The 18,562-nt window shown below is 39.5% G+C and overlaps 1 long non-coding RNA gene across 1 annotated transcript; it reads right to left on the bottom strand.

Annotated features, from left to right (window-relative positions):
* Positions 1–604: 604 nt before the first annotated feature.
* On the bottom strand, positions 605–17,072 carry LOC148150116 (uncharacterized). The gene is made up of 3 exons (XR_015756829.1): positions 17,025–17,072; positions 16,813–16,906; positions 605–720 (listed from the first exon to the last, which is right to left on the bottom strand). It is a non-coding gene; the product is annotated as an uncharacterized LOC148150116 (long non-coding RNA).
* Between the last annotated feature and the right edge of the window lie 1,490 nt (positions 17,073–18,562).

Here is an 18,562-nt window from a genome sequence, read left to right as displayed (position 1 = left end):
TGGATGGGTATATGAATAGGAAGGGTTTAGAGGGATATGGGCCAAGTGCTGGCAAATTGGACTTGATTAGGTTAGGATACCTGGTCGGCATGGACGAGTTGAACTGAAGGGTCAATTTCTGTGCTGTACATCTCCATGACTCTATGACAATGATCCTTCCTTGGTTGCCAAGAAATGAAGGGAAAGGTAGGGCAAGATTCACTCACGGTGGTGTGTTGGGCAATGAACCATGCATATTGCTCTCTCTGCTCTATTGTGGGTTGTTTTCTCCTGGAATAAGGAAAAGGGACGAAATGAGTGAGATGAACGTGGATGGCACAACTATTAGTGCAGGTGGGGGAAACATGAGGTGACCCGTGTGTGTGAGTAGGACATGTAGGGTTAGTGTTGTGGGGGTAGGATTAGATGGAGAGGATGTTACATGACATCTTGAGAGTGGTAGACCATGAGGCCTGGTGAGAGGTGGGTGCAATAGCAGAGATAGAATGAGTGTGAGGTTAGTAGAGAGAAGATAGTGGTACTTATCCTAGTGAAACTCAGAAGGTTTTTGACCTTCTTGTGGCATTGGTACATATTCCTCTGGTCTGTGGAAATAGCACTCACCTGGGCAGCAGGCTGTGTCCAGACAGACAGGGTTTGGTGGTGTGGTCTGCTCTGCCATTCCTGAGGGAAGAAGATCACTCTCCTCTGGCCATCATGTCCAACAGGACATCCAGAACTCTGTGAAAAAAACAGTGTCAATTTCACTCTGGTCACCATATCCAGGGCAACGTCTGAGATGAAACATGACTGACAGCATGCGACCTGTCTCATAACTGCATTTTAAATATGGTGCCAGTGCTGGGAATGCCAGGACTAGTACAGGCAGTGACAAGAGGCATGATATGATGACCAGGGCACCACAGTGCCATGGTGCATAGATAGTGAGGTAGGTTTTGGAAATAACAAAGTGAGAATTTCTGATAGTGTTCATAGAAAGAAACCCTTCACAAAATATGCCAAGATTAACACTTAGACAGTTTCTGGTAACATTTAGCCATGGTGTCAGAATGGAGCTGAGATTGAGTGTTGAAAAGTTGTATAGAAGCACTGCTACTAAAAAGGAATACAAGGATGTCCGAAGCTACTAAAAAGCTACTAACTGCCATTGAAAACCATGGAGAAAGAAACAAAGAAAGCCTTGGGTAAGACACAATGGTTGCAAAATTTCCTTTCCTGTTCCTGGCTGAAAGGAAAGGTGATATGAAGCAGAACTGGCAGTTTTTTCCACTGCCCATGGAAAAATTATAAAATGGTTACAGGTTTAATTCACAAACCAGAGCAGTTACAAATTGCTGCACTTTTATCACTATTGTGGAGTGACTGTACAAAAATCCAGTAACTTAAATATTCATTCCCTCCTCCCCTCCCCCTACCCCTACCACTAATGTACAGTAGCAGCAATAGGTACCACCTATAAAATGCACGACAGAAACTCTCAAAGATTCCTTCGACAATACCTTCCAAATGCATAATCTCTATGATGTTAAAGGACAAAAATAACAGCTGCATTGCAACATCTCTATCTGTGAGATTCCCTTTGAGCCATATATAAGCCTGCCCTAGAAAAGTATTACCATTCCTTCACTGTTACTAGTTTAAAATCATGTCTCGAAAGTACATGAACATTAATAAGCTGCAATTTGTACACCTATCTCTCAAAGTTTTATTTAAAAAAACAAACTTTCCATTTCACTATAAAGTCTCAATGTGATGTCGCTTCCCTTCAGTTAAGTACATTTCCAACCAGTTAGAAACCTAATGGAAATGGTGAGCTTTGTGCTGTTTTCAGAGAAAGATAAGATCTGAAAAACATGCAAGTCCAACCTGGTAAATCATTGCCAATGTTACAGAGCATGTTGCATCAGAATTTTCTTAGTGTAAATGCCAGAGTTTGAAATAAACTTGTTCCTTGCTGAGAGTGCAGACACCAGCTGTCAATCCGATTAAGTACAGGATTCCCAGCACAGAGTCTGATCCCCAGGCTGGAGACAAATTCTCCAGCTACACTCAGATGTGTTCAGCCAGAGAGCTTGGTAGGGTGGGTTGCAATGGGAAAAGTAGACGCAAGGGATCTCATATCATTTGTCTCCATATGATCAACTCAAACTCTTCTCCAATGTTCCTTCTCTTCTCCAATTCTTATAATGTGGCTTCCCCTTCCCTCCTCCACTTCCCAGCCATTATCCTCCTGATGGCAGTACAGCTTTCAATTTTTGGATTCCCATCCTCAGAATTAGGATGTTCCCTCTAAACCTCTTTACCTCAGCATCTCCATCCCTCTAAGAAATTTCCTCAATATTCCTGGGGGAGAAGGGTCACCGGACTCGAAACGTTACATCTGCTTCTCTTTCTATAGATGCTGCCGACCTATTGAGTTTCTCCAACACTCTCTGTGTGTGTTTCAGAGTTCCAGCATCTGCACTTCTTTGATTTTACTGAAAGACGTGGGTTGTGAGGAAGTATAGTTAAGGTGTTTATGTCTTCACTGGCCTCTTGTTGACACTGGTCAATTTTCTATCCCCAGAAATAAAAACAGGAAGTTGAAGGTAAGGGTTGAAGATTGAGAGAAAAGTTGGTAGAATTTCTCAATTTGAAATAAGAACAGAAAGCACTGCATCCTATTATTAGTGTGCCAAGGAAAATGGTGGAATAAGAGACCCGAGGAGGAGAAATGCCTACATTTCAGTCATTGATGTTGTTGCCATTGCCTCCCTCAATATAACATTTTTAATATTTTTATTCATGGAGTGTAAATGTCATTGACAAGACCAGCACTTGTTGGCCACATAGATGCCACAATGCCAGCATTGACATATGACAGAAAGAGTGGTTAAATGTGAAAAGATGCATTCTGGAGTATGAATCAGAAGAAGGAATACACACTAAATAGTGAAAAATGAAAGGCAAAAGAGCAGCAGAGAGAAGCTTTGAGTTGGATACACATTCTTATAACCAACAGGTGAACTGCATAAACCAACCCAGTGGCCTAGTAAATGGAGCAGTCACTCATTGAATCAATTTTATATCTAACAGTAGTCCACTTTGAGCAAAGAACAGAAATAAAAACAATTGCAGTTATCATCCTACAGATACTTTACCTGAGCTAATCATTATCATCCTCATTGTTCATGCATCAGTGACACATTGTCCACCTTTCAGTACAGGCTATCTGTTTGTGTTTCCCTTCATCTCCCACTGCAATATGAAATAACTGCACAGTGGCTGATATCCCATCACCACGTCTCCTTTAGTTATTCATGGAGGGTCCTTGACACCAATTCTGCTTTCTCAGAGCAAACAGAACCTCTGACACTCCTGTTTAATTTTTTTAAAGCCTACTGCACCTGCTATTCCTAGGCAGTCTCCCATCCAAGTACTAACCAGGCCTAAGGCTGCTTAGCTTCTGAGATCAGGCATTTTCAGACTAGTATGGGCATAGGCAACACTCCTGCTTACATCTGTCAGCCAGGTCTTCCTGATTGGACCAGATTAACATTCCCAATTGGAGAACTCATATTCTATGAGGTCCACCTGGTTGACCTCGTTACAATCACTACACCAAGGTCCATGACTAATGGGAATCTGATCTTGATCCTTACAACAAGAGTAACTGTTCATAAATCACACCAACAAAAGTCTGACCCCTTGAAGGAAATCAGACATATAGCTTTATTGAAGTCAGGACAACATTAGAGGTGAACCTAGTGATTATGTATCCGTTTGGTCTAGGTAGTTTATATGCTTCTGGGTTATTGAAAGTCAAAATTTCCTATACATTTACAGTGCCAGGTTATTCACATTAAGTACGTGATTTTCATCTGACTTATTGATGAATGTAACACACTTCATTGCAGCTAAAACATAAACATACACACAGAAGGAACAATATTGACGTTTTGGAGACAGAGCAATGTGAACTGAAGATGCTGTCTGGTATGAAAAACTTCCTTCTATGTCTTTGTAGTATGCAGCTTGTGCTCAAATTCACTTTTGAAATATAACTGTCAAATGAGCTCTGTTTTCATTGATGGGAAGGGCTTATGTCTGAAATTTATGTCGATTCTCCTGCTCCTCAGATGCTGTTGTTGTGCTTTTCCAGCAATACATTCTCGACTATGTTTCATTGATGTCCTGGTTGAGAAATCATCTGGGTGTGTGCTTCTAATTTGTACCACAAACATATCTTCATTGTTCAGTTTGTGCATTGAAACTCCAACAGTCCCACTTATTATAAATCTAACATAATAAGCAACTTTGCAAATAGGATGAGAGCCATTTGTTCCTTTTGTAAATTTTAATGCTGAAATAGGACACATCAAAGCTTTTCCGCAGGATAATGCTAAAACCGGTTATATTATTTCTTACTGTATATCTTACAAACTCTTCAATAGTCCTACAGCCATTACTTTTGATTCTGAAAAATCCCCAGTCTACCTCGGATTACCCTGAAGTGACAATATCTGAAAAAGTTTGAACAAACAGGCTAAGCTGATTGCTCCACATTGCTACTCTACAGGAGCAGAATGTGTGATGCTCTCCACTAACAGGATGCTGCCACCAGGGCAAAAAGTTGATAGCAAAAGTTTACAGTGTGATGTAACTGAAATTATACATTGAAAAATACCTTGATTGTCTGTTGAGTCTTTCATCTGACAATCAAGGTATTTTTCAATGTATAATTTCAGTTACATTACACTGTAAACCTTTGCTATAAATTCTGTGCCTTACAATTGTGTCCTCCACAACCACCTGATGAAGGAGCGATGCTCTGAACACTAGTGCTTCCAATTAAACCTGTTGGACTATAACCTGGTGTTGTGTGATTTTTAACTTTGACATAGTAGAGTTAACCTGCCAGGTCTAAATCTAAACACAACTTGACAGCTAACTGTCAGTCCTCATATAACTAATGCACACGCCATTGCAACATTTCTACCAATCACAGTTTACTTTACAATGAATCAGCAAATCTCTTCTCATACAGTATAAAATGCTGCATTCCTATTACGTTGGTATTTACTGCAATATATCCTCATGAGTGCAAAATGAAAAGCTTTACAAAATGCAAATTCTCTCAGCAATATTCAAGGTCTGTATTACCAAATGTCTAAATGAGAAATAGGAAGACTACTTTTTTCATTAGATTACAGGGCAATGCAATGAAAGTGTTTTCAATTCTGACTTGAGGGGAAAAATAGCTAGAACCGGACTGTTTCCAATAGTTGAGAATAATGAGTGATCATAAAGACAATATTAAATTGAATAAACTTGGAGCATTGGGAAGAGTATCTTTTCTCTACACAGGGTTAAGGAGGCTGTGGAATTCACTTTTCCAGTAATTGTAATTAGAATAGAAATTAAATCGACCATCAAGTGCAGATCCGAAAGCTGGTAAAAGATAAATGGGATAAAGTGATATAGGAACATAGTTGATAAATGTGATCATTTGATTTTCCTGCTGATAAACACATGTTTTTATTCATCTCAGTAGCCTGTTTCTGTTTTTTGACTTTTTTTTCTAACTTTCTATTTGGTGTATTTACCTAATGGTGTTCAGTGACTCATTTTTCATTGGTCTCCAGCCAATAAAAGTCAAGCTGCACTCTTAAAGGCTCATGGTTCATGCAATATTTTACTGGTTGTAAGGTGGTCAAATTTATTAGCTTCTTAATCCTACCTGGGAGAGATTGTTGGATGGGTGCTTGAATGATAGGTTGCTCAAGTATCTGTTTTGAATGGAGTTTAATATGTTAGTCTGCTAAGCTGGTGACACAGAATCTGTGTGTAAATCCCCCAGAAATAAAATCAAGTGCTTATCCCAGCTGCTTATTGGTAATGTTGATGAGGTGTTTGTCATGGTTTTTACCCAGGGACCACTGAGTCTCCTTTTCTGTTGAGCCGTGTTTGGACAGGAACAACAAGATCTTAATCCCAGGTGTTGGGTTGCAGGCATTTCTATCTGATATCTGTTGGTTCTTCTGAGAAATCAATTTTCTTAAGTGGTTTGTTTTTGTCATTATTAGGAGAGAAATGTACCTCAGTCATAATTGAAGCTTTAAATGTGCAATTTGGATAACCTCTCCTTCAGATAAATACATTTGCTGACTTCAGTGATTTACATTCCAAGGTCAGGTCTGAATCTTTTCTCACTAAAATGGGCAAAAACATCAACAAGCTATGGTAACTAGTATGTTATTTAACTTTGATATTTCCTGTTTAATTTAGCTGCAGCCACTTCTAAAGCTACACTTTAGAAAAGATGTCAAGACTCTGGAGAAAGTACAGCGGAGATTTACTGGAAAGGTACAATGTGTTGTCAAAGTGGACTATGATCCCAAATTACTGACAGATATAGAGCCATAGAGTCATAGTGATATCCGGCACAGAAACAGACCCTTCAGTCCAACTTTTCCATGCTGACCAGATATCCAACCCAACTTAGTCCCACCTGCCAGCACCCAGCCCATATCCCTCCAAATATGGGTATTCATATACCCATCCAGATGCCTTTTAAATGTTGCAATTGTATGTTGTACTTTTAATTATAATTTTTAAAGAAAGACAAACATGCCAAAAGATAGCTGTGAATATAAATTCAGAGGCCACCTGAAAACCCTATATGGATCTGAATTCAAGGGGGTACCATAGAATGTCATACCTAAGGATGCCAAGGGAGCTTCAGGTAGAAACATTTCATAGGGATACATTTAAAAACTGAATGGTATTCTCTTGTCGGTTGGGTCCCAAACTGTAGACAATATGAGTTAAAACCAAACCCACTAGTTAAAAGATATGTTTGTCTTCTAGGAATATGTGAAAAAATGGCTTAAAATAAATTTGCAAACTCTGGTCTTTGTGTGTCAATACACAAGACAGGTGAATGAATATAGGAGCTTGTTGTTCAAGTCTTACTGTGCTAAAGCATACTGTGAAGAAGCATAGCTGAGAACTTGCTTTAGATACTCCTGCAGATGCAGGTAAAAAGAAATCAGTACTCTCTCTCTTTTGAAAACAAATAATTAGCAAAACAACTGGAAACTGGACACATTGATTTTAGCTGACTGCAAAATCAAGAATACTCTGGCCAGAATTACCCAGATTGATGGCTGCAATATTTCACAAAGTATTCATCATGGACAAGCCAAAGACTGATTTGTATTATTTTAATTTCACTTCTTGGACTCACCCCACATCTCTAACCTATATGAATACGTACTGGGAAAAGTATCCACATGGGGAGGAACCTTTTGAAAATTGATTTGTTTTGACCAAATAGTTAATGTGCCAAGTAAAGAAAGGGAACCAATTATGTCCTCCTCGAAGCATAACCATTTGGGGATATCCTACCCACAATCGTAATGAATTGGGGATCCACTAACAATGACCAATCATAAACAGAAATGAGGAATTTCAATTACATGGGATTATTAGAGAGGATAGGTTTGTTCTCATTAGGCTAGAAAAGGTTAAGAGAAAATTCAATGGAGATGTTGAAAACTGTAATGTGAATAAGGAGGAACAGTTTCCACTGCTGGAGGATTGATAATCAAAGAGACACACATTAAAGATGATTGCTAAAAGTACCAGAGAAAGAATGAGAATTCTTTTTGCACAGCTGTTGTGATATGGTATGTGCTGCCTAGAGGATAGATTTAAATAACTTTGAAAAGGGAATTGGATAAATAAAAGAACAGGAAAATATGCAGCAATATGACAAAGAGCAGGAGGCATGGAACTAATTGGTTATCTCTTTCAAAGAGTCAGCACAGGCACAGGAATGGCCCTCTTCTGTGCTGTCCTGTTCTATCATTGGTGAGATCTGATGGTGAAGCCACAACTATTGCTTACAACATAGGTTGTCAAAGAAGAGTGAAGTTGATATGAGTTTTCCAGTTGATTAACTCAGAAAGGCTGCAATACTTTAGATCGGCATTTTTGAGAGTTGCTGCAACTGGAATGTAAACCTCTGATCATTAAACTGAGCCAATAATCTGCATCTATTGTGAGAATGTAAAAGTATTAAGCCATGCTGTCAAGTGGAAGAAGCTCCTTTATTCCTCCAAAGCATGTCAATGATAAATGTTGTACAACCAAGCTTCTTCACCTCCCACTTCATAGCAGTCAGCCTGAGTATCCTCAATAGGTGGGCTGGTTGTGTATGAGCTTATCAATATTTACCAGGATTAGTGGGGGCATTTACACAGGACTGGCTGTCTCCTTGTCCTTCAGAGGTTCTGGCAGGAATTTGACAATGAATGTCCTTTCAGTGGCCATCTCTCAGTGTTCTCAGCTTTCAGTAGTATCTGTGCGTAGTCAAACCACAAATCCAATGTTGTTTGCCTTACGCCTTTCAGGTGGCTGTCCAGGTTTATCCTTGCTTAATTTGATCTTTTACTGAGAAAAACTTTTCATTTTGGCATTTCATCTCAGGCTTCTGTGATCTCTACCTTATTAAACAAATGCACTCAACTTTCTTCAAAGGTTCGGTAAGTTATTTGAATTCTTTCTCACTGTCAACTGGGTCTTAACGAAAGTATGCACAATTTAAGAACAAAATCTTGTTTTATTTACAATGCTGTAAATAATTAAACAATCCCAACTAAGGCTCCAGGAACTTTAGAACCTCTAAGAAAAATTACCAAACTCTTGTCCACTTATCCACCAATAACAACAAATGCTGAGATCACTGCTGCGATGAGAGTCAACTAGACTTGAAATGTTAGCTTTCTCTCTCTCCGTGGATGCTGTCTGAACCACTGTGATCTCCAGCATTTGTTTTTTTCAGTGCAGATTCCTGCAATTACAGTAACTTGTTCCTCCACTTATTCACCATTTGGTAACCCATCCATCAGCTTTGTAATTCTTGGTGACCAGAAACTAGAATTAGTAAGGAACTTATCCACAAAGAACCCTATCATAGTGAGGAATATTTATGGAAAGGCCAAATAGATTTTGTTGAAACTTCTGATGGAATGATGTGGGAGTTAGTTTCTGCTTCTGCCTTCACAACTTGGAAGTTGTGTGATAAAAGGGGAAATGTAGATTTCTGTGCAATAAAAGCCCTTGACAGGGATCTTGGAAAATAAAGGACTTTGTGATGTGAATTGTGTAGAAAGTATGTTTAATTGTATGCAAAGATGAGAATGAACTGTTATCACTGAATTATGCCTTGTGCATCAACACACTGTGACACTGTTTGGAGGTGTATTTTTGTAATGTGCAATGCTATAAATAAATGCTTATAAATATATGTTAAGATTCACCACCTGACATTTCTGGAATGTAATGTGTGAGGATGCAGGAGAATGAAAATCAGTCAGAATTGACTTTATTTGGTGGGCCAGCCATCCCTGAATGTTCTGAATTCTCTGTTGTGTTTTAATTATGCTGTCACTTCACTCTTCTGGCCCATTTCCTCCCATTACTTACAGCATATGCCGGGTATGTGCTGAATCTGCTTTAAAGTCTTGAGATATGGGTATCTCTGGCAACATCAAAATCTGTTTCCCATCCCAAGTATCTTTGAACAGATTGACTATCTATGACTTTTCAGAGGGCAGTCAAGTGTCAAGCACATTGCTGTTGGTCTGGAGTCACGTGAATACCAGGCCAGGTAAGAAGACATATCTCCTTTCCTAGAAGGTATTAATGAACCAGATGGGTGTTTACAGCAAATAACAATGGCTGTATGGTTGAGCTTTATAATATTACATTTTGATAGTAAAATGAAGTAAAATGAAAATTATGATAGTAAAATGGTGGGTATGTAGATTAGTTTGATCATAGAGTAGAATAAGAGGTCGGCACAACATCGAGGGCTGTCTACTTTCTATGTTATATGATTCCAGATTTTGTAGAACTCAAATTTCACCAACTGTGAAAGTGGGATTTGAACTTATTTCCCCAAAGCATTAGCATGCATTTCTGGATTACTAATTCAGTGCCATTACCAATTCACCAATTCCCCCCTTAGCATGGCACAGTTACTTGTTACTTGTTAACTCAAGCCTGGATCTTGTCCAGTTCCTTCTGTGTTAGGATAAAGACTGTTTTAGTATCTGAGGAGTCGTGAATGAACATTGTGCTGAAGTTTGTGCAATTATCAGTAAACGTCTCCACTTCTGACCTTACGATAGAGGGAAGCTGATGAAACAGCTGAATATGGACACTACCCTGAGGAACTCTTGAAATGGTGTTCTGGAAGTGAGATGACTGATCTTCAACAACCACAGCTATCTTGCTTTGTGTTAGGTATGACTCCAACTGGCAGATTATACCTCACGATTCCCATAGACTCCAGTTTTGCAAGGGCTTCTTAATGTTAGTCTCCATGAAATGCTGCCTTGTTGTCTCACCTTTGGAATTCATCTCTCTTGTCCATGTTTGAACCATGAGTCAGGAGCTGAGAGGCCTTGGCAAAATAAGCTTTTGTGAAAAGGTTGTTGCTGAACAGGTGATGTTTGATAGCTTTGTTGATGATCCCTTCCATCACATTACTGATAATTGAGAGTAACTGAAGGGGTCGTAATTGGCTGAGATGGACATTTCCTGCCTTCTCTGTACATGACGTACCTGGGCAACTTTCCACTTTGTTGAGTAGAATCTAGTTTTTAGACATACTGGAATAGCTTGGCTTCAGTACTACTGCCAAAATATTGCCATGGTTCATAGCTTTTGCCATATACAGTGCCTTCAGCTATTTCTTGGTGTCATGTTGTCCGAATCAAATTGTCTGAAGACTGGTATCTATGATGCTGGGGATCTCTAGAGGAGGCTGAGATGAATCATCACTCAGCAATTCTGATGGTTGTAACTGATTCAGTTTTATCTATTGCACTGAAATTCTGGGCTCTCCCATCATTGAATATGAGGATTTTTGTAAAGCCTCCTCCTTCAGTGAGTTGTTTAGTTGTCCACCACAATTCATGACTGGATGTGGCAGGACTGCAGAGCATAGTTGTCATCTGCTAACTGTGGAATTGTTTAGGTCGTTCAAACAATTGTTCCTTATGCTGGTTGGCCTGTAATTAGTCCTGTGTTTTAGCTTCACCAGTTTGAAACTTCATTTTTAGGTATGCCTACTGCTGCTCCTAACATGTCCTCTTCATTGGTTTGACAGTAATGGCAGCACAGGGTGAATGCCAGGAAATGAGGTTACAGATTGCAGAGTACAATTCTGCTGCTGATAGCCCCTAGCGCCTCATGAGTGCTCAATCTTCAGTTTTCCCCCTTTTCCTTTTCAAGAAGTGAATTTGCAGAGAATGAAAATAGCAAACATCTTGGGATTTCCTTTAATTTATCTATTCACAAAAAGGAGAGAGATGTTTTCTCCTTTACAGGCTAATGCTCTCCTGTTTTGTCCAAACACAAAGCTGTAGCCACTCGCCCAGGAGCCAGTTACGTTGTTACTATGCTGAATTGCTGATACTATGCCCTGCTTGAGAAACCAGCCAAAATTCTGTCACTGGGAAAATCTGTTACTGGGAAAATCTATCCCCGGACACCCATGGAGCCAAGGTGTCTAATCTCCTCCCACACTGCTTGCATCAGCTATGTTTTTACACAACTTGTGGTTGGTTCCAGTAACTTGCGTTTTTCAAAACTGCAGCACCTTCATCCACCTTTAAAGCAGTATCTTTTTCATCTCCATGTCCAAAACAAGTAAAAGTGTTTATTCTAATATTGCAAAATATATTGCAATGCAGTTAAAGAAGAAAAAAAACCTTCAGTAAAAACATTCAAAATAGCGGCCTCTATGTATGATCTGTCTGACAGATATCTTATTCACTGTGGTAAATGAGGTATACATGGGAGACAGATATTAACCAGACCTTATATTCCTATTTTCAAATGGTGCTGCTGTTCCAAGAGTGGGTTAGAGGTAGCTGGTTGTTCTTTGGGAGAGGAATGCAGAAATAGTTTTGTCTCCGGTAGATTTGAGATATTTCCAATCTAATTACCCATTCTGTCCTCATTCTGCTTCAAAGTGGGAGTGTCAGCAGTTACCTCATTCATAGTTTCATTAATGTGTGAATGCCTAACTGAGCACAGGATTCAACACAAATGCCTGGCCATGATCTTCTGTTATTTTGAGGTGAATAGCTGTCCTGCCCTTTAGATCCTAGGATAAGATGCTCAAGATTCAGACTACAGGTACTGCCTGGAATTATAATGTCATTCTAACAGAATTTAATGGATTATCAATCTGAAGGAATTTATATTCAGCCATTTTAATATTATTATTCAGTTCATTATTTTGTTTGGAAAAAACATTTGAATTTGTACCAGCAACTTTCACAACGTCAAAAGGACCTGAAGTGTTTTACAGCTGATGAAATACTTTTGAAGTGTAGTTACTGTTCTAATGTAGGAAACAATTTGTGCACAGTAAGCTCCCATAAACAGTAATGTGATAATGACCAGATAACCGATTGTTTTAGGGACATTGGTTTTAGGACAAATATTACGGTGACATCAAGGAAGAACTCCCCAGCTCTTTTAATAATGAGGGATTTTTCTACATCAACCTGAGAAAGTAGACAGTGTCTCCGTTAAACAACATAACTAGAAGATGAAGCTGTGGCAGCACAGCACTTTCCCAGTACTACCGTGGTCATCAGTACAGATATGTGCTCAAGTCTCTAGAGCAGTGTTTAAACTCACAACATTAAGAGTCAATGGTGAGAGTGTTACCATCTGAACCGCAGCTGATAACACATAAAAAGAAAAAGTAGGCTATTGTCTTTGGTGTGTCAAATCCTACTTAACTCTGGGAAGAAATAGCAGCTGACTAGGCACATACTGTACCTAAAGAGAATGTTGGGGATTTTTCCAGATTATTACTCATGCTCTCTGTTTCCTATCTGTGTCATCATGTCCCTGCATTTACAGCAGCACTAAACTTACTGTGGCAGATTGGCAGATCTCTTTGCTCTGCTGTGAATTCCCATGACTGTGTGGACCATTCAGCAACTGAGAATATTTTATTTCCCATTTCTATCAGACACAAATCCTCTGAATGGCACAATCCTCTCTCCTCCCCCTTCAATAAACAAATCCCAGTCAAACCAAGGCTTTTTGCCAAGACCCTTGAGAGCAGTTGAAACTAAGACCTTTGAATCTTTGGTCAATTTATGTTTTTGAACAAAAATCAAGAAAAGCAAATACTGCAGACAGTGATGTTTGTGCAAACGTCTCGCTATTTGCAAGAGTGTTGATAGAGTTTTCCTTAATGTGGCAGTGTTTCAGTGTACATACATAGCTATGTTTAAGTAGGTATCAAATGGGGGAAAATTTCTCTTGAAAATTTGACATATTTACCAAAACAGCTCCAGAATACAATGGCATTACGATTTGTTGTTTTACTGAATGCAGTATTATTTATTAATAAGAGGAAATGGTAGTATTTATCTGTGTTGGTAATTAATAATGCTGGGACACTGGGGTTCAATACCAACATGGCAAGTTTGAGAATTTGAATTCAGTTTATAAAAATCTGGAAAAACTTGTTCTCGATAAAAGCAATCTTTGAAGCATTGGAGATGTAGTAATTAGGATCCTTGAGGGAGGAAACCTGACATTCTTACCCAGTTGGATCTACATGACACTCTAATCCAAGACTTATGTACTTGATTTGAACTGCCTTCTGAAATGGTGCAACAGGCAAGGCATCTCCCTCAAACAACATCCTTTAAAAGAGAGGATCAGTCAACATCACTTCAGGGCAGTGGAGGATTGGCAATGAACTCACCTTTGTCCATTACACTCACATCCTAATGAATTTTTTAACACCAAATTTTCAGAAACATGTTCAAAAACAAATTTTGTATCATTCCTGTGCATGGGAGCTTGCAATGCCTAATTTGGTTCTTGTGTTTCTTATATTACATTAGTGGCTTCACTTTAAAAGGTACCCCATAGGTTGTAAGTGTTTTGGGACATTCTGATGTCATGAAAAGCAATAAACAAACATTTTCTTTTCTTTCTCACCTACTTGGCTTCCCTTATCAAACATCTTTCCCATACGATCTCTTGCGCTTGACAGAAATTCTTCTCTGACTTCATGATGTATTGCACTGGGACAAACTACTTTGGCACCACACTGCCAGGTCTGCAACAGGACCACATGGTGAGATCCACATGGGAGCTCTCTTTCAGCACTACACAGAGGAGGGCTATAGGAGGGGGTTCCACATTGGGATGCAGATATCAGTATTATGCTGTGCGTCCACATCAGAACACAACCATTAGATGAGAGCAATCCACCTTGTGCACCCATCCAATGCATGGAAGGTAGTAGGGGGAGCCAACACATCAGGGCCACAGGGTGGTGATGGGGGCCTTCATTGGGAAAAAAAACAGACATCCTGAGCCCAGTCTAATGGTAGACAAACCATCAGCACAATTATCTTGAGCAAGCCTTCCATTTAGCTGCCTCTGTACTTGCCATCCAAGTGAGATTGCTTCCAAGGCAAGATTGCCCTTATTGGTTTCTTAATTAGCTGGCAGCCTTCAGTATGAGGGCAGCCAATCTGACTCCTTGCCAGTGGGCATTCTTCCCAGCAGATGAATATTTTGGGGTGCCTTATCCACTAGCTCTCTCCCTGAAAAGGGTGGAAAGAGAACAATGGCCAAACCATGGCTTACGAGGTTAAGTTAGAGATAATATTGGATGCAAAACAAGGCATATAAATTAGCAAGAAAAATCACAATAGATCTGAGGGTTGGGAGCAGCTTAGAAGTCACAAAGGATGACCAAGGGATTGCTTAAGAAGTTGGCTATGAGAGTAAGTTTGTGAGGAACCTAATAAGTGACTGTAAGAATTTCAGTAGATATGTAAAGACAAAAATATTGGTGCAAACTAATGTAGATTCCTTACAGTCAGAAATAGGGAATCTATAAGGGGAGGGGGGGGGGGCAAAGAAATGGCTGACAAGCTAAATATATACTTTGCTTCTGTTTTTATAAAGGAGGACAATAATAATGTATCAGAAAAAACGAGGAACATAGGGTTTAGTAGAGAAATGGTGTTGGAGAAATTGATGGTATTGTCAGCTGGTAAATCTGCAAGATCTGATAATCTACATTCCAGTGTACTTAAAGAGTGGCCCGAGAAATAGTCAATTCATAGTGGTCATCTTCCAAGATTTTTTTAGCCTCTGGAACAGTTTCTACAGATTGGAGAGTAACCCCACTATTTAAAAAGGAAGGTAAAGAGAAAGAGGCAATTACAGACCAGTGATTCTGATGTCAGTGTTGGGGAAGATGCCATAGTCAATTATCAAGGATGTCATAGCAAAGTACTTAGAAAACAATGGTAGAATCAGACACAATCAGCATGGAATTACAAATCTACTGCAATTCTTCAAGGATGTAACTAATAGAGCTGATCGGGAGAGCCAGTGAATGTAGTTTATTTGGACTTTCAAAAGGCTTTCGACCAAGTCCCATGTAAGAGATTAATGTGTAAAGTTAAAGCACACAGGACTAGGGGCACTACATTGAGATAGAACATTAGTTTGCAGATTGGAAGCAAAGCGTAGGAATAATTTTTTTTTCTGAATGCCAGGCAGTGATTAGCGAAGTACTACATGAATCAGTGCCAGGACCCCCAGCTATTCACAATATATTTTAATGATTTAGATAAGGGAACTAAATGTAATATCTCAAAATGTGCAGATGGCACAAGGCTGGGTGGACGGGTGAGGTGTGAGGAGGATGCAGAGATGTTTCAGTGTGATTTGGACAGTCTGAATGAATGGGAAAATGCACAGCAGATGCAGTAGAATGTGGATAAATTTGAGGTTATCCACTTTAGTAGCAAAATTAGGAAGGCAGATTATTACTCGGATGACTGTAAATTGAGAGAGGAGAATGTTGAATAAGACCTGCATATTCTCATCATCAGTCACTGAAAGTAAGTGTACAGGTGCAACAGGCAGTAAAGATGGCAAACGGTATATTGGTCTTCATAGCAAAAGCATTTGAGTACGGGACCAAGAATGTCTTGCTGCAATTAAATAGGGCATTGATGAGGCCACACTGGGAATTTTGTCTCTAGTTTTGATCTCCTTATCCGAGGAAGAATGTTCTTGTTATAGTGGGAGTACAGGAAATATTTACCAAAATGATTCCTATGATGGCAGGACTGACATGTGAGGAGACAATGAATTGATTAGGGTTGTATTCAGTGGAGTTCAGAAGGATGAGGGGGTATCTCATAGAAAAATAAAAAATTCTAACTGGACCAGGCAGGTTCGATGCAGGAAGGATGTTCCCAAGTGGGTGAGTCAGAACCAGTTTAAGGATTAGGGGTAAACCTTTTAGGACTGAGATGAGTAGAAATTTCTTCAGCCAAAGAATGGTTAGCCTGTGAAATTCACTACTACAGAAAGTGACATGTGGACAAAACTTTGTATTCTTTCAAGAAGGAGGTTGATAGAGCTCTTGTGGCTAAAGGAATCAGGGATATAAGGAGAGGGCAGGATTTGGATGTTGAACTTGATGATCAGCCATGATCACACTGAATGGCAGAGCAGGCTCAAATGACAGAATAGTCTTCCCCTGCTCCTATCTTCTATGTTTCTACACTGTGGCTGATTGATATCTTCTTGTGACTAATTGCAAATTCTTTCATGGGCCTTCTCTGCTCTTCATTCAGCTTCTGCATGGGCTTTCCCATTCTGGAGTTTAGTACCCAGTACACCCAGAGATCAGTCGCTAACCAGGCCTCTACCACCATTGAGCTACCTTTCGAATATTTACCTTACCTCTGGGCTTAAATTGCTGGACGGGTCTTGTTTCTCACTCAGCTTCACTTCAGGCTCTAACTGCTGCTTGCCTCTGATTCCATGGATCTGGTCACTGTTGCCACCATGTAGTTAGATGAGATTGAAAAGATTTTGAGTAAACTGCAACAGGCTTTATTAAACATAACTATATATAGGGGTAGTATGAGAAGACACATTACTTGAAGACTTACAGATTTAGGCTTCCGCTCCTTGTAACTCCATTTGCTCATATTCAGCAGCCATTCCAGATGAAAGTTACAATTCCATCTACTCCACAGACAGCCATAATAATGGTACTGACCTCTTGAGCAGCTCTCTCATGACTGAGGGTGCCCATGACCAGCAGTTCAATCACCTGGCAAAGTGATACAGCTCTGACAATCAGAGACCAGAAAAAAAGTACCACCCACATCGGAACTGGCTCATGATTACATAACAAGGCCAAACACTACTGTCACTCTAACCCTCAGGCACCTCCCTGGCACAGCATCAGGGAAAGAGCATCTTGAGAATAGTTGTACCAGATTGGACCTTCCAGCATCCCTAAACTTAAGCTACTTCAAAATGCTGCAGTCCGACTCATGCCAAGTCCCATTTGCCCAACATTCATGTGTTCCCTGGCTCCCAGTCAGCCAGAGTCAGGATTTTAAAATTCTCATCTTTGTTTTCAAATCTTCCATGGTCTTGGTCCTCTCTAATTTTGTAATCTCTTTCAGCCTCCTTAACCCTGTGAGACATCTGTATTTCTCTAATTCAGGCCCTTTGTGCATTCAGATTTTAAGTGCCCCACTATTAGTGGCAGTACCCTAAGATGGTGGGCCTTAAGCTGTGGAATTCTTTCCCTACACCTCTTCTCTCCTCTCTCTAACTTTCCAAACCTTAGATGCTCATATAAACCTACCTCTTTGAACAAGCTTTTGATCACCTGTGCTCATACCCTCTTATGTGTCTCAGTGTAGAATTTTGTCTGATAAATGCTCCTATTTTATTACATTGCTACATAAATATAACCTCTTGTTGATCAGTGACTAACCTAAAATATATATTAATATAAATATAGAACATTGTCCCATTAATTTAAAAAATACTAAAATCTAAAAGTAAATATGTGATCTATTCATAAATGATGTGGTTTTCATTCTGAAATTACATTTCAAAATTTAGGAATGATTTTCTCAAAATTTGGAGGAAGTTATTATATTTAACTCAGATCAAAATGTTCAGCATTTGGATTAAAATATTCGAAGAATGAGGTTGAAGCAAATTGCCAAATTTATTATTCGCCATAGCTCCAGGAATTACTCATTAATCACAAACTTCCTAGGACATTTTTCAGTGCTGATGCCTTGCATGCCATGCTGAATTACACTAACTGTAATTCAGGCTGCAGAACAGTGACTGTGTATTGTGTTGTATTACACTGACTGTAAACCATGCTGCATTACAGTGAATGTGCGTCAAGCTAAATTACAATGACTAGACAAATTATGCTGTATTACAGTGACTGTATACTGTGCTATATTACAGTGACTGTACACCACGCTGCATTACATCAACTGTATACTGTGCTGTATTACACTTATTGTACACTGCTATATTACTGTGACTGTAGACCAGGCTGCATTGGAGTGATTATATACTATGCTGAGAGTGTGATGCTGGAAAAGCACAGCAGGTCAGGCAACATCCAAGGAGCAGGAGAATCGACATTTCAGGCATAAGGCCTTCG

Source organism: Chiloscyllium plagiosum, unplaced genomic scaffold (assembly GCF_037043375.1).
Source record: "Chiloscyllium plagiosum isolate Xiang-an unplaced genomic scaffold, Cpla_swu_hap1 HiC_scaffold_4, whole genome shotgun sequence".
In the NCBI taxonomy this organism is placed as follows: domain Eukaryota; kingdom Metazoa; phylum Chordata; class Chondrichthyes; order Orectolobiformes; family Hemiscylliidae; genus Chiloscyllium; species Chiloscyllium plagiosum.
This window is presented reverse-complemented; position numbering and strand designations above follow the sequence as displayed.